The sequence below is a fragment of the Lepidochelys kempii genome, chromosome 3 (assembly GCF_965140285.1).
Source record: "Lepidochelys kempii isolate rLepKem1 chromosome 3, rLepKem1.hap1, whole genome shotgun sequence".
In the NCBI taxonomy this organism is placed as follows: Eukaryota; Metazoa; Chordata; order Testudines; family Cheloniidae; genus Lepidochelys; species Lepidochelys kempii.
The window spans coordinates 36,999,221-37,014,394 of NC_136382.1; the positions used below are offsets into that span (position 1 = coordinate 36,999,221).

The 15,174-nt window shown below is 45.9% G+C and overlaps 1 long non-coding RNA gene across 1 annotated transcript in view; it reads left to right on the top strand.

Annotated features, from left to right (window-relative positions):
• Positions 1-15,174, top strand: part of LOC140908144 (uncharacterized) — a 70,913-nt gene that overhangs the window by 37,053 nt on the left and 18,686 nt on the right. The window contains exon 2 of the long non-coding RNA XR_012157777.2: positions 7,149-7,246. This is a non-coding gene — a long non-coding RNA (uncharacterized LOC140908144). The remainder of the gene's footprint in view (positions 1-7,148; positions 7,247-15,174) is intronic.

Below are 15,174 nucleotides of genomic sequence, written 5' to 3' on the forward strand. Positions count from 1 at the left end.
GCCATTGTTCCTGGAGCAGCATGAGGACCCCGACCAAGTCAGTGCCCAATCTGATGCTGCAGGCACCAAGACCATTGTGGTGCGCAAGCCTGGTGTCATCGAGGGGCCCCCTACACCTGCCCATTCAACCCTTGTGTCTGGTGAGGTGGTGCTGCCCCCCTGTAGCTCAGCCGCTTGGGACACCAATCTCACTCCTGATCCCTCCACTTCTACCTCCTATGCTAATGCTGCCCCTGAGGTGGTGTTTTCTTCTTTCTTGGGAGGCCTTATTTGTATTTCCCTTCCTTACTCCACTGGGGGTTGCTATGCTCCCTCCACAGCTCCCTCCTGTGTCAGGAGACAAGGGGGATAATGCAGTGTGGATGTGCTGTGCTGTGGTTCTGCTACCACTGAGGGAATGGTACATGTGTCCCTGCCCAAAGGCCGTGGGGATGTTGACAGAGCCCAGCTAGAGAACAACTGGGAATCCGTGGGCTTGGTTAAGGTTACGGAGCTCTTGGCCTCCACTGCGCTGCAGGATGGGCTGTGCCAGTTCATAGCAGATATGAATGTCTCCAGAGGGATGGTGCAGTTCACTCTCTAGCAGTGGGGGGATTTTAATCTTGTCCCCTAGACAATGAGGGCCTTGATGGGGGAAAGCAAGGGCACTAGGAAACAGGATGCTGCAGCCTTCCAGTGGGCTCGCAGCTTCCACTATTCCCTGATTGCATTTGGGATCGACCATAGGTTGCTCTGTGGCTCTGCAGGGATGGGCAGCACTCCCAGCCCAGGATACTCAATCCCCCACAATGAATCCAACTGCCTTCACATCACTTAACACCGGTGCTGTATGGTCAGTCTCCACAGGTACTAGGTACTTTCATTCCTTCTGGTGGGGGCATACTCTGTGATCTTCCTGCAGGAGACTCTCACTGATCCAGCTGCCGGTTCCAGCTAGAGTGGGGGGATCGGGTGTATTTCAGCCACTTCACTGAGATCTTGGGTGGGGTGGCCACCCCTTTATCTACAGACCTGTTGCTGAATATGCTGGGGGTTGCCAAGGTCATGCCAGGATGCTTGCTGCACCTCCAGGTCTGTGTGACGGGGTTGATTCTTTACCTGGTTAACATCTGTGCCCTGATATTGGATCCAGAGTGGGTGAAGTTCTATAGGTAGGCATCCACCTTTCTTGGCACTCTGGATTTCCATGAGTGCCTGCTCCTGGGTGGGGATTTTAATACTACCCTGGATGCATGGGACTGCCGTGGAAGAGAGGTGTGACAGGCTGCCATGAACCTCTTCAGGGAGATTGTCAACCAACACTCTCAGGTGGAGGTTCGGCATGACTACCACCTGGATGTCTCTATCACCTCCAGTTTATGTCCAGGTAAAGGACACCAGGTCATGCCATTCCTGGATGGACTGTGATTTAACTTGATTTAACATCTTGCAGGCCCATGCCTCCTGCATCGGGATGGCCCCATGCTTGGACCACCACCTGATGACCATTTTATTCTCATTGCCAGGGCCAGCCTACTGGCATTTCAATAACAGCCTGTTGGAGGATGTGGGGTTTGCAGTGTTGTTCTGGGAGTTCTGGCTGGCCTGGCAGAGGTATACCTTTCCCTCGGTGAAGAGAAGGTGGATGTGGCGAAGGCACATGCCCAGCAATTCTGCTTTGACTACAACCAGTGGGGCAGGGGCAGCCTGAGGATGGATGTGGCAACAGAGCAGTTGAGGCATAAGGTTTTGGAGCTGAAGAGGTGCCTGATCTCTTGCACCAGCGAGCCATCCCTTTGCAGTAAGTGTTAGGAGAAGTGGGACGAGCTCCAGGTCCTTGATGACCAAGGAGCCTGAGTGCCTTTGTTACACCCCTCATCCAGCTTCTTTGGAAGATTGATGATGACTCCCACTTCTTCTATGCCCTGGAGAAAAAGAGGTGTGCCAACAAAGCATATCACCTGCTTCCTGGCAGAGATTGGCACCCCTCCCTCTTATGGGTGACGTGGAAATGTGGGGAAGGGCCAGACCCTTCTGCGCTATCCTCTCCTCCTCAATTCTGACTGATGCTGATGTCTGTGTGGTCCTGTGGGATGAACTCTCTACACTCAGAATGGGCAACCAGGACCAGCTAGAGAAACCTCTCTCTCTTTCTGGCCAAGTTCTCAGAAGCCTTCTAATCTGATGCCCACCAACAAATCTCCAGGCATTGACAGGCTGACCATAAAGTTCGATCAGCCTGGACCTTGACACCATTTGGCTGAGTCCTTGGGGACATGGTGCTCCCCATATCATGCAGGTGGGCCTTGTTTGCCCTGCTGCCTAAAAAGAGGGACCTTCACAACCTAAGGAATTGGCACGCAGTTTCATTCCTCAGCATGGACTACAAATTTGTAGTGCACACCATCTTGCTGTGGCTGGGGTCCATGCTGGTAGACATAATCTACCCAGTAATGAGCTGCCAAAATCTTAACAACGGGTTCCCTCCTCACCCCACGAGGGGGTTGTTGTCCACCTCTGCCCCCCGGGACTCCTGCCCCATCCAACCCCCCCGTGTTCCTTGACGCCCCCCCCAGGACCCCTGCCCCATCCACCCTGTCCCCTGACTGCCCCCGGAACTGGGCAGGAGGGTCTTGTGGGCCACCGTAGTGGGTGCCCACCCCACCCCTAAGAGCCAGAGGCACCTGCCGGGGGCGAGGTGGGGAGTCCCAGCAGTGCTTACCTGGGGCATCCGGCAGGTCCCTCTGGCTCATAGGGGCAGGGGAGTGTAGCTAGGGGGGAGCAGGGGGAGTGGCTGCTCCCCCACTGATCACATCTAAAGTGGCGCCATAGGCGCCGACTCCCTGGGTGCTTCAGGGCTGGAGCACCCATGGGGAAAATTTGGTGGCTGCAGAGCACCCACAGGCAGCTCTCCGCACCTGGCCCCAGCTCACCGCCGCTCCGCCTCCTTCCCTGAACCCATGGCCCCGCTCTGCTTCTCCACGTCTCCCCCCCCCAGCTTCCCGCGAATCAGCTGTTCGGTGGGAAGCCTGGGAGGGCTGAGAAGCAGGCCGCAGCTTCCCACTCAGGCTGAGGGTGGCGGAGGTGAGCTGGGGGGGGAGCAGTTCCCCTGCACCGCCCCCCCCCGGGTTACCTGCTGCGGCATGGGCAGCCCTCCTCGCGCTCCCCCACCCCCACCCCCGCCTCAGCTCACCTCCGCTCTGCCTCCCTGGGCCTGAGTGGGAAGCCGCCGCTTGCTTCTCAGCCTGCCCCGGCTTCCCGCGCGAACAGCTGGTTCGCGGGAAGCTGGAGGGGAGGGGGGCGGAGAAGCAGAGTGGGGCGGTGCATTCAGAGAGGAGGCGGAGGCAGAGCGGAGGTGAGGTGAGCTGGGGCCGGGGGTGGGGCGGGGAGCTGCTGGTGTGCTCTGCACCCATCAAATTTTCCCCTTGGGTGCTCCAGGGTTGGAGCACCTGTGGAGTCGGCGCCTAAGGCGCCACTTTTGGCCAGTTAAATTTAGAAGCCCTTTTAGAACCAGTTGTCCCTTGCGGAACAAACAGTTCTAAAAGGGCTTCTAAATTTAACAACCGGTTCTAGCGAACTGGTGCAAACTGGCTCCAGCTCACCACTGAATCTACCCCAAACAGACTTACATGGTCCTTGGCCTCACTGTCTTTGATAATCTCTATCTAGTCCAGGACCTACTCCATCTAGCATGTAGGGCTGGTCTGTCATTTGCCCTGCTGTCTATGGACTGAAAAAAGACATTTGATGGTGGATCATGAATATCTCATGGGTACTTGGTGGACATTTGGCTTTGGGCTCTGCTTTGTGGGGGTTTATCCAGGTGCTGTATGCCTCTGCGAAGTGTCTGGGCAAGTTCAGCTGGGCCTTGACTGAACCTGTCACCTTCAATTGAGGGGTACATCAGGGCCACTCGCTATCTTGCCAGCTCTATACCATCGATATCAAGGCATTTTTCCATCTCTTCTGCAAGAGGATGACAAAGCTGGTGCTTTGGGAACTGGAATTGTGGGTGGTACTGTAGGCATATGCCGATAATGTGCTTCTCATGCTCCAGGACCTGGGAGACATGAAGCTGGTAGTGACTTTCCAAGCCATCTATTTGGCAATCTCCTCTGCTGTCAACTGGGTCAAGATCTCTGGACAGATGGTCAAGGATGGGTGGCAGGTGAGCTCCCTCCCACCAGTGTTCTGGCCTATTCGGTGGGGGGCAGGTCCACTGCTCTATCTGGGAGTGTACCTTTCTGCCACTGATCCCTCCCTACTGCATAATAGAGGCAGTCTAGGGGTCTGGATGGCTGACCAGTTGTGGAGGTTGGCGGGGCTGCTCCAGAGCCTTTTTCTTTGAGGGAGACCTTTGGTGCTCAACCAGCTGGTCCTCTCCATACTCTGGCACTGGTTTAACACCTTGAGCCTGCCCATGGGTACCTGGTGAGCCTCCAGAAGAAGATCCTGCAATTTTTCTGGCTGGGGATGCTCTGGGTCTCTGTGGGTGTCCTGAGCCTCCCCCTGGGGAGGGCAGGCAGAGCCTGATCTGAATCCATAGCCACGTCTATGCTTTTGGCCTTCAGAGACTCCTGAAAGCCGCAGTTAGTCTCGCATGAAATATGCTGGCACACACCTTCCTCTGCCACCTTCGAGGGTGCAATGCAACCAGCAGCTCCTTTATCTCCACCCGAAACTTCTCCCCTGAGACCTATTTGAGCTGCTGATCTTCTGCCAGGACCTGCTCGGGATCTGGAAGCTAGTTGCAGTGATCAGGCCCATAGCCTCCGCTGAAAGGGGGGACCTCCTCACAGAACCCCTGTGACACAACTCCCATCTCTGTATGCAGATGGCTGAGTCTCCCTTGGTGCACCAAAAGACAGTCCTGGCTGGTACCACCAGACTTTGAGACCTCCTGGAATGATTGGTGGGACTGGGTGGACCTGCGGTGCTTGGCCACAGAGCATGGGGCTGCCCACCCTGTGCATCGCTGGTCATGTGCTCCAGGAGGTGAAAGCAGTCTTACTTCCTGCTTCTCTCGCTTTCCTCAAGTGTGTCCTGTGGGAGGTGCTCCCTGCCCAACCTTCATCCCCGCCCTTTGGAACTCGTCATTGGGCCCTTGTCTCACAAGTCTTCCTGTCAGCCCTTGACCTTCCACCTGAGCTGGCTGCACAACATCCAGCCAGTCCACATCCAAACCATGCCCAGAGAACATCTGTACACTCTCATGCTTTTTACTATCCACTTTGTCGCTCTCAGATTCTGCCCCAACACTAAGTGACCGGAACTGTTGCCATCTGCGGAGGGAAAGGAACCCAGGCCAATCTGTACTCCACTCTGGTTCTACAGTCCACCGGGGATATTAATTGGCAGCTTTTCCATGGAGCTGTAAGGCATAGTTCTTCAACTCCTCTGGTGCCAATTCCCTGCAGTGGCCAGAGGGAGACCCTGGCACACATCTCTGCAGGGTGTGTCAGGTTGAAGCCCCTCTTCCAGAACCTCTTATTGAAATTTTGCACACCCCATCCATGGGCCCACAAAGTTGTGGCACCTCCTCATCAACCTTCTCCTGGAAGAGGAGATGGGCATCCATCACATCAGGAGAAGGAAGCTGGCTAGGGGCGTGGGGTATTCTGTGACTGTGGGACCTATTTCTGGTCCCACATTGAATCAAGTCTCTGGGCAGAGTTCCTCTGGGCATTGTCCACTGCATCCTCACATGCCTTTGAGGAGCAGCAGGTTCTGTCCGAGTTTCTGTGCTTGATATGTCTGTTTGTATCCCTTATTTTTAACCTTTGACCTCACTCCTGTTCTCGTTTTCTCTTTTGTTGTCCAATATACTCCCTTTCTGGACTGTGCCTATTGGTTCCTTCTCCTTAGTTGAGGGGGCAGACCTCTAACTTTGAGCAGGGCTAGACCTGCCTGTCCCAGTACCCATAAATAGCATACACACCTTTCAACTTCTGCATCAAATAAGGCAGTGGCCCTACAGATAACAGTCTGAGGCACTTCACAACCCTGATTTATTCTCTGAGCAGGTCCATCCTGGGCCCTGAATAAGGTAGGGGTCAAAAAAAGTACCTGATCATGTCAGTAAAGACTGACACAATGTATATGCACAAGGGAACAGTTGTTCAGGCATTTTCTAACTTCCTAAATTCTGATATTTCCTAACTTGTGACTTCCTGACTGTGCAACCTTCACATTCTTTTAACATCTTTTTAAATGTAATTTTCTAATTTTTTTTTTTAAAAAAGCAAACTGAAAAAAACCAATTTCCAACATGTGGAACCACAGTAACTCTCCCCCCCGGAGTCATCAATAGAACTGGAGCTTCTAGATTTGCAGCACAGAACCCTATGACTCAGGAAGTGGAATAATGTAGGAGTAATAGACTGTTATTTTCCATAAGAACCAGCCATCAGTGGTGAGTTGAAACACCGATAGCAGTAGAGTAGAGACTCCTGAGTATTGGGTTCTATTTCAGCCTCTGAAGGGCAGTGTGCGTTCATGCTTATAAACCCATCCGTCCCTCTTACCCCTAGTCTGTGTCTGTCCTGCACCTTTGCTCCTATTCTCCCCTCCCTCTGGCACCTGGTATTATAATGGAAAGTGTTAGGTAACCCTAATTTAAGGCGTACCAGCTCTGCTTATATTATACATCAACCATGATAGCCACATTTAATTCATGTGGTTATATGTTATAATACATAAATACAATACACCAAAAAGACAGTTCTCCACTCTCACCCTGTTCTTTGGGTTTAAGTTTTCTTAGCATTAATCCTTAAACGGAAAGTTCAGTAAAGTGAAAAGCATACCAGTGTCTTAACTTTTATTTTATTTACACAGTGTTAGGATTATGAAATTTAATCTGCTCCTGCATAAACCCTTCCTGGTCAGGGAAATAACCCTTTTGTCTTCCTTGGCAAATGTTAATTTCATATTGTCCAGAGATCAGTGCATAGTTTAACTCCTTATTGGATTATTATTTGACATGGAGATAAAACCATATTGTATTATCTGCTCTTACACATCTGGAGAACCAATAGTTGCTAATAAATATTCAGACTGTCAAACAGTAGAACTGAAGAGAATTAAAATATTTCTGTTATAAGCACAAGGAAATTACCTGTATTTTTAAATGCAAATTAACTTAATGATGTCTTTTCTCCTTTCCCCAGAATATCTGTGCCCCTGCCAAGCCATAAGGGATGAGCTGTTATTCTGACAACCTAGTGGGTTGTTCCTGGAGGCCCTGGGGGAAGAGTAGATTTGCAAAGTAGGTATCTGAACGACCTTGTACTTTTGAGCCAGACAGGCATCATTAGTATGTGATTTTGCTGGAGAAATGTCTAGAGCAGTAGCGGTGGCGGGTGGTGCTTTGTGTACAACAGCACTGTAGGCATTTGTAAAGATGGAGGTTGAAGAAAATGGTCAAATTTTCTTTGCAGTTTAGCTCCATATTGCACAAAACAGTAGAAAGGTTAGCTCTATGCTCCAACTCTCTTTGAGAACAGAAATTCACTGGAGTCCATACATGAATGTGGCAAGGTTTTTCTATTAGTACCTCATGCTTTTAACAGACGTTGGAACCCTGCAGGGAGCTAATGATAGATTCCTCCTGACTCATTAGAGCAGGTGGGGTCATTAACAACATGGATATAAGATATGGAGGACTGGTTTGCAGGGCAACAAGGAGTCTTGGCTGACCCGTCCTCATGGAGGAGTAGCTGAGCCTAGGGAGTAGGTTTGGGCTGAATTTTTTAAATCGTTATTAGTGTCTTTGATAACAAAACTAAAAATCAGGAAGGGGGTGAATTTTGACTTTATGAATGTGTGTTGACTGTGTCTTGGATCAGGGTGGGAAAGCCAACAGCACATGTGGTGCCTAAGATTTTTTCCCATAGTCTTTCATTTAGTTCTCCCTCCCTCCCCGCCCCAAACTCCGCTCTTGGAAACAGCTAGTACTGGCTACTGTCAGAGATAAGATTCCAGGGTAGAATGGACTGCAGATCTGATCAAATATGGAATTCCTCTGTAATTTATTAAGCCATTCGATAGTATTCTAAAGCAGAGATGTATTCCTCTACTAATTTCTCCAGGTTGGGTTTAATCTATAAAAGTCATGATTCTCTATTAAATTCTATAACTTTTAAAAATTAACTTCTGTGGGACCCAACTGGTTTGTAACCTATAGGTTTAATCTCTCTTCAGTTTTATATGACTTTCCAAAGATACTTGAGGCACTCAGAATCCCCAAAGGATTGGGCCCCAAGACTGGCTGCATGTCTGTCCATATATTTTGTGTTCATGGTCTATACTTATGTCACGCCCACCACAATAGTATCTGAACACCTTCCAGAAATTGTTATAGGTTGAAACCTCCCCCTCAAATAATGCTCCTTTATCACAAGTCAAATAGAACAAAATAATTTTTAAAAAGCCCTTTTCTTCGAGGCACTAAAATAATTTTTTTAAAAAAGTAGAAAACATTATAATCCTAAAAACTAGGAGAAAGCAAGTCACCTTACCTCACTTATCTAAGATGAGCCATCCTGTACAGGTGTAGAAATGCCTTTTGGGAAGTTAAGGAAGGCATTCTTATTACTCGCTGCAACAGGATTCTGGGAATCCTGCACTACTTAAGCCAAAGGGCTTATTCCTGCAAGGTGTTGAGCACTTTAGCATTGGCCTAGCAAAGCTTAAGCACTTTCCAGTGGATCTACCCATGTGCTTAAAGATCAGCATGTGCTTAAGTGTCAGTGTCCTTCGTCCCTTGTGGGATTAAGCCATAAATGACCTGAAGCCAGGGCAATGGGAAATGTTCTATCAGTGAAGGGGATGACTCTGGCTATGAGGGAAAATACTGAGGGTGGTTTTGCAGGCTGCAGTACAGTCAAAATTCCTGAAGGCTCCCGAATAGCTCTCACAGAAAGAACTAAATACTAAGCTTGTTAATGTATTTAATTAAAAATACTTCGCTCTTATATACTGGCCTTCATACATTGATCACCGAGTGCTTTGTAAAGGAAGAAAAGTACGATTCTCCTCATTTTACAGAGGTATGCAATACCTTGCCCAAAGTCACACAGCAGAGACAGGAACAGAATTAAGGCCAGGACCCTACCCACTGGCTCTAACTACCTCCTAATAGTTGATTCTTAGTTACATGTATTTGCATACCAAATATTTTGACTATAACATGGACTGTTTACTGCTGAAGATGCTACTGCTTTTTCATTATGTAACAGGTTGGATGTTAAATAGGACGCTTTCTCTTTAAATATTAAACTCTTCCCTTGTAACACTTTCCAGTTATATCTCAGGTCATGTTATTTTTGGGTCAGCAAATAAAAAAAAATTGTGTTTGGAACAATCCTTCCCATAGAATAATTTGTTTATTTATGAACATATCATTATGGGCCCTAATTAACATATGCATGCCAATTATGAAATTAGTTTAAATACACACAATTACATAATTAGGACATGGAATTACACAAAAAGATGGGTACTTAAGTAATATTTCTGTGCAATTGAGGGGTGCAAAAGAGACAACACATTAGAAAAATTGAGTGCATAAACAATAGTTCTGAAATTCTCTTATCTGAATTGTTTCAAAATATGTTTTTACTAAAATAGTAAAAGCATATAAAATATAGGGTAAAAATGTTAGAGGTACCTAAGTCCCATTATTAAAGGGGACTTAGGTGCTTTTGAAAATTTTTTACCCATAGACTAAGCACTTGTAAAAAGTGTTGCTTAAGTTAAGAAGAACATTTATGGTATAAAAACATCATAGAAGATATGTAAATTTCTTGCAAACTTTCTTGCCGCATTTTAATTCAGATATTTTATTTATTCATTTCTACAGCTCTCAAAACTACTCTAGGTGCTTTCCAGAGCAAACAGAAAAGTATGTAAGGCATTTCTATAGCATCCATTACTGTAACATTAGAGCATCTCACAAACATTAATGGAATTAGCTTCACAACACTTGTGAGTTTTACAAAATAAGTAAGTGAGGATGTGGTCCCTGTCCAAAAAACTGAGGTATGATGAGAAACATAAAGATAAAAAAGTTTGGAGGGATATCTAAAGAGAAAGTAGAACAAATACAGATTAAAAAAACACTAGGATCATTGAATAGTGATAGAGTAAAGGAAATAGAACTGCTGGCTTTCCATAAGAATGTGCTAAAATCCTAGCTAGACAAGGTGTGTGACATAATATCTTTTATTGGACCAACTTCCAAATATCTTCCAATAAAAGATATTACATCACCCACCTTGTCTTTCTAATATCCTGGGACTGACATGGCTACAACTACACTGCATACTAAAATCCTAGTGTTTATAATATCCTGGAATTTATTTTTGCTGTCTCAGGGGTCTTTTGCATCAGTGTTTTGAGATGTAAGACTCCTCCAAATGTTACCAACCGCCACCAGATTAACTCTCTTTAATGATTTTTGATGGGTTTATTAAGAACAGATGGGGTTCATTTACAGATATAAACATGAGAGTTATACTATTTGCTATGTGAGCACCTGGACTGTAATGACTTGAAAGGTGACACGTTCATATTCATATATGGATTCAATACATAAAGTCATAAATACATGTAAAGCACATGCTAGTTTTATAAAAATCACATTTTTGTTGGTAGGATGTTACTGTAGACTGTGAGCAGATTGTGACCTCTCTGGGCCATTGACTGTCTTGTTTGCTTGCTGTCTGTACAGTGCTTAGCACAATAGGGCCCTGATAGTTGATTGTCGTTCCTAAGCACTACCATAATATAAACAATAATCATTCAAGAAAGCTGGTGTGGAAAAATCTCTGATGGCTTTATGTCACCGGAAAGATAGCTCTTCACGCATCAGAGATTAATATTTTCATGGGAATGCTTGTCATAAAGCAGGGGTCTCAAACATGCGGCCCGCGCTGTTATTTGCTGCAGCCCCAAGCTCCCCTCACCCGACGCTCCCACTCCCTCCCAGTGTGCCAAGTCCCTGCTTCTCTGCCTACCTTCAGGTGCTTCCCGCTGCCTTAGCGCTTTCCAGGAGGGAGAGGGAGGAGCAGGGAGCCGTGCACTCAGGGGAGGAGACAAGGCAGGGGCGGGGATTTGGGGAAGGGGTTGGAATAGAGGCAGAGAGGGGGCGGAGTGGGGGCAGGGAAGGGGCGGGGCCTCATGGAAAGGGTGAAGGGGGACAGGGGACACGAGGGAGGGCTTTCGTATCTTTATATGAAAAGGTATCGGTGATGCGGCCCTGGGGCCAATGTACTAGTCCTCATGTGGCCCTCGTGGTGACTTGAGTTTGAGATCCCTGTCATAAAGGGTGCAGCCCAATTTCTCTGGTAGTGCCAATCTGGATTTAAATGAAAATATTGGGGTTGCTCTGGATTTACACAAACGTAGCTCAGAGAGGAAGTTGGTTCAGTGAATGTTGCTCTTTTACTTTCTCCCTACACTAAATTAGGCCCTAGAACAAAAAGTCAAATACTCGTTTAAAAGAAACAGAGCTGATCTCTGTCTTTCAGATTGAAGAATAAGAATGACAGAAGTATAAGACTGATTCAAAAGTCTTGGGGAGGGTTAGTGACTGTTAGAATAACTCATTATTAATCACAGGGAAAAGGATTCAGATTGAAATTTGCTTTCTAAAGTAGTTTATCTGAAGAACATTTGACAAATCTGAAATTGTGTCTGAATAGACAAGATGCTCCGAAAGAGAGAAAATAAACTTAAAGCTATAAGCCTAAAGCTTCGGGCTGTAGAACTTGTTAGGCTGTGTATGACTGCAAGAACAAAAAGAAGAGCAGGGAGATAAAGGAGAACAATGAAGACCAGGGAGGAAGGCAACCGTTAACTTTGTGTTTGACAAAGCAGGAGATGACACAACAGACAAAGCAAAGACGGCTGAAGAATTTTATGCTGGGTTTTACTGTGGTGTGGGATTTTGTCCCCCTTCTCCCTCATGCTGTTTCCCTCTTCTTTCTCAAGACACAATTAATTTGGCCTTCTTGTGCATGTGCATTATGACAGGACAAATCTGATATGGAATTTCTTTCATATGTCACACTGTCTGGAGCGGTTCACAACCATGAGTGCCAACCTCAGGGCAGTTTATCAAAAAGCAGGGCAGGCACCCCAATCTAACAAATGTGAATTCCTAAAGCATTATAACAGTCTTACCATGGAGTCACAGACAATTGCCTTGGGCACTCCAGTCTCTCTTGCCACCCAGGCAAGATGGACTTAGTGATAGTTGGGTTGCCATACACCAAAGATCGCAAAATATTCAGGTTGCTTCCTGAAGAGATCAAGAGATCAGTCACTTACCCCAGGTCAATTTGTACTTCAGATCTCACACCAAAGACAATGCTTGTAGTCAAACCTATGGTAAACTAATTAAGCATTTATTAACTAGGAAAAAGAAATGAGAGAGTTATTTACAGGTTAAAGCAGGCAAACATATGCACAAATGAGTTACAGTCTATGGTTTTAAAAGGTGACAGAGTTGTAGTAATCAGTCAGCACTGAATATCTTTTAGGGATAACCCCCTAAAAGGTTGACCCTGGGGATCTCTGATTCTGTTTCTTAGCTCCAGCCCTGTGAGAGTCCAAATAGACAAGAGAGAGAGAACATTTTCTTATGTCTCTGTTTTATTCCCTTTTCCCAACATTAAAACAGATGGGACAGGCTTTCTTGTACATATCACCTTCGTGGGTGTGAGAGGGCCATTAACCAAGTCTTTGTATTGTGGTACTCCACAACAGACCATTTAGTTTTGATAGTCCTTGATGGGTGCCAGACCATTCCTCATGACTGAGTTCACAGGTTCAGAGCAAGCATTTTTACAATTATAAAGTAAATCTTATATATCACCTTATAGCATGGGATACAGACATTACAAATGAAATTAATGCATGCAGCAACTTACATGCATTCCATGGAGACTAAACACATTCTGATAAGTCTAATACCTATCTTGAACAATACTAATATGCAGGTGAGCTGGTTTGGTTTTCAGCTATGAATTTGCTAGTGCTCAGCTGGCACCAACAGCATTGGCAAGAGCTGGCACCTGGTCTGTCAGCGTTGCACCATATTTGCAAATGAAATAGTTGTCCAATCATATGTCCTATTACCCGTGACTGTTGATACGTGTCATATACTCTAGGATGTTGTCATGATTCCTACACGTGACACAGAGCACGGACATGGGCTGAGGCAATTTTATCTAAGTTGCCTTACATTTGTGGGTTCAAGTCTTAACTTTTGCATTCCATTAATATTGTGGCTTTTTGGGTTGAATGAATACAAAATCTAATCTGTGATCTCAAGAGGAAACCATTGTAACACTTGAACATGTAAATGTTGAAGGGATTTGGGTCAAATACTGATTTTTTTGCAGTATGCCAGTATCAATCAATGTATTTTAATTTAATTCAAAATGTAAGGAGCTAGGAGTTAATAGGAGGTAAAGATACAGAGATACTCAATTCACTTTCTTAGGGTTACAGTTCCTCAGCCTGCTGGCAGGGAGAGGCAAGTGTTCAGACTGACATGGGGAACAATAAAGTTAATTTAGTATTTTAAGAGAGACACCCCTTTATATCTAGATAGTCTACACTTATGACTGATAATATGGAGAATCATTCTGTTAGCTGAAGAAATTCTACTAGAGCTTGAAGATTGTTATGTGGGTGGCCCTCAGCGGGGACTTATGACAATTAGAAAGAGAAAGAGAGAGAACTGTTTTGGCAGCTTGATATTAGCTTTCATAGATTCATAGATTCATAGATATTTAGGTCAGAAGGGACCATTATGATCATCTAGTCTGACCTCCTGCACAATGCAGGCCACAGAATTTCACCCACCACTCCTAAAAAAGACCTCACACCTATATCTGTGCTATTGAAGTCCTCAAATTGTAGTTTGAAGACCTCAAGGAGCAGAGAATCCTCCAGCAAGTGACCCGTGCCCCATGCTACAGAGGAAGGCGAAAAACCTCCAGGGCCTTCCAATCTGCCCTGGAGGAAAATTCCTTCCCGACCCCAAATATGGCGATCAGCTAAACCCTGAGCATATGGGCAAGATTCATCAGCCAGATACTACAGAAAATTCTTTCCCGGGTAACTTGGATCTTACCCCATCTAAAAACCCATCACAGGCCATTGGGCCTATTTACCATGAATATTTAATTACCAAAACCATGTTATCCCATCATACCATCTCCTCCATAAACTTATCGAGTTTAATCTTAAAGCAAGATAGATCTTTTGCCCCCACTACTTCCCTCGGAAGGCTATTCCAAAACTTCACTCCTCTGATGGTTAGAAACCTTCGTCTAATTTCTAATCTAAATTTCCTAGTGGCCAGTTTATATCCATTTGTTCTTGTGTCCACATTGGTACTGAGTTTAAATAATTCCTCTCCCTCTCTGGTATTTATCCCTCTGATATATTTATAGAGAGCAATCATATCTCCCCTCAACCTTCTTTTAGTTAGGCTAAACAAGCCAAGCTCCCTGAGTCTCCTTTCATAAGACAAGTTTTCCATTCCTCGGATCATCCTAGTAGCCCTTCTCTGTACCTGTTCCAGTTTGAATTCATCCTTCTTAAACATGGGAGACCAGAACTGCACACAGTATTCCAGGTGAGGTCTCACCAGTGCCTTATATAACGGTACTAAAACCTCCTTATCCCTACTGGAAATACCTCTCCTGATGCATCCCAAGATGACATTAGCTTTTTTCACAGCCATATCACATTGGCAGCTCATAGTCATCCTATGATCAACCAATACTCCAAGGTCCTTTTCCTCCTCCGTTACTTCTAGTTGATGCGTCCCTAGCTTATAACTAAAATTCTTGTTATTAATCCCTAAATGCATGACCTTACACTTCTCACTATTAAATTTCATCCTATTCCTATTACTCCAGTTTACAAGGTCATCCAGATCCTCCTGTAGGGTATCCCTGTCCTTCTCTAAATTAGCAATACCTCCCAGCTTTGTATCATCTGCAAACTTTATTAGCACACTTCCACTTTTTGTGCCCAGGTCAGTAATAAAAAGATTAAATAAGATTGGTCCCAAAACTGATCCTTGAGGAACTCCACTGGTAACCTCCCTCCAACTTGACAGTTCACCTTTCAGTAGGACCCGTTGTAGTCTCCCCTTTAACCAATTCCCTATCC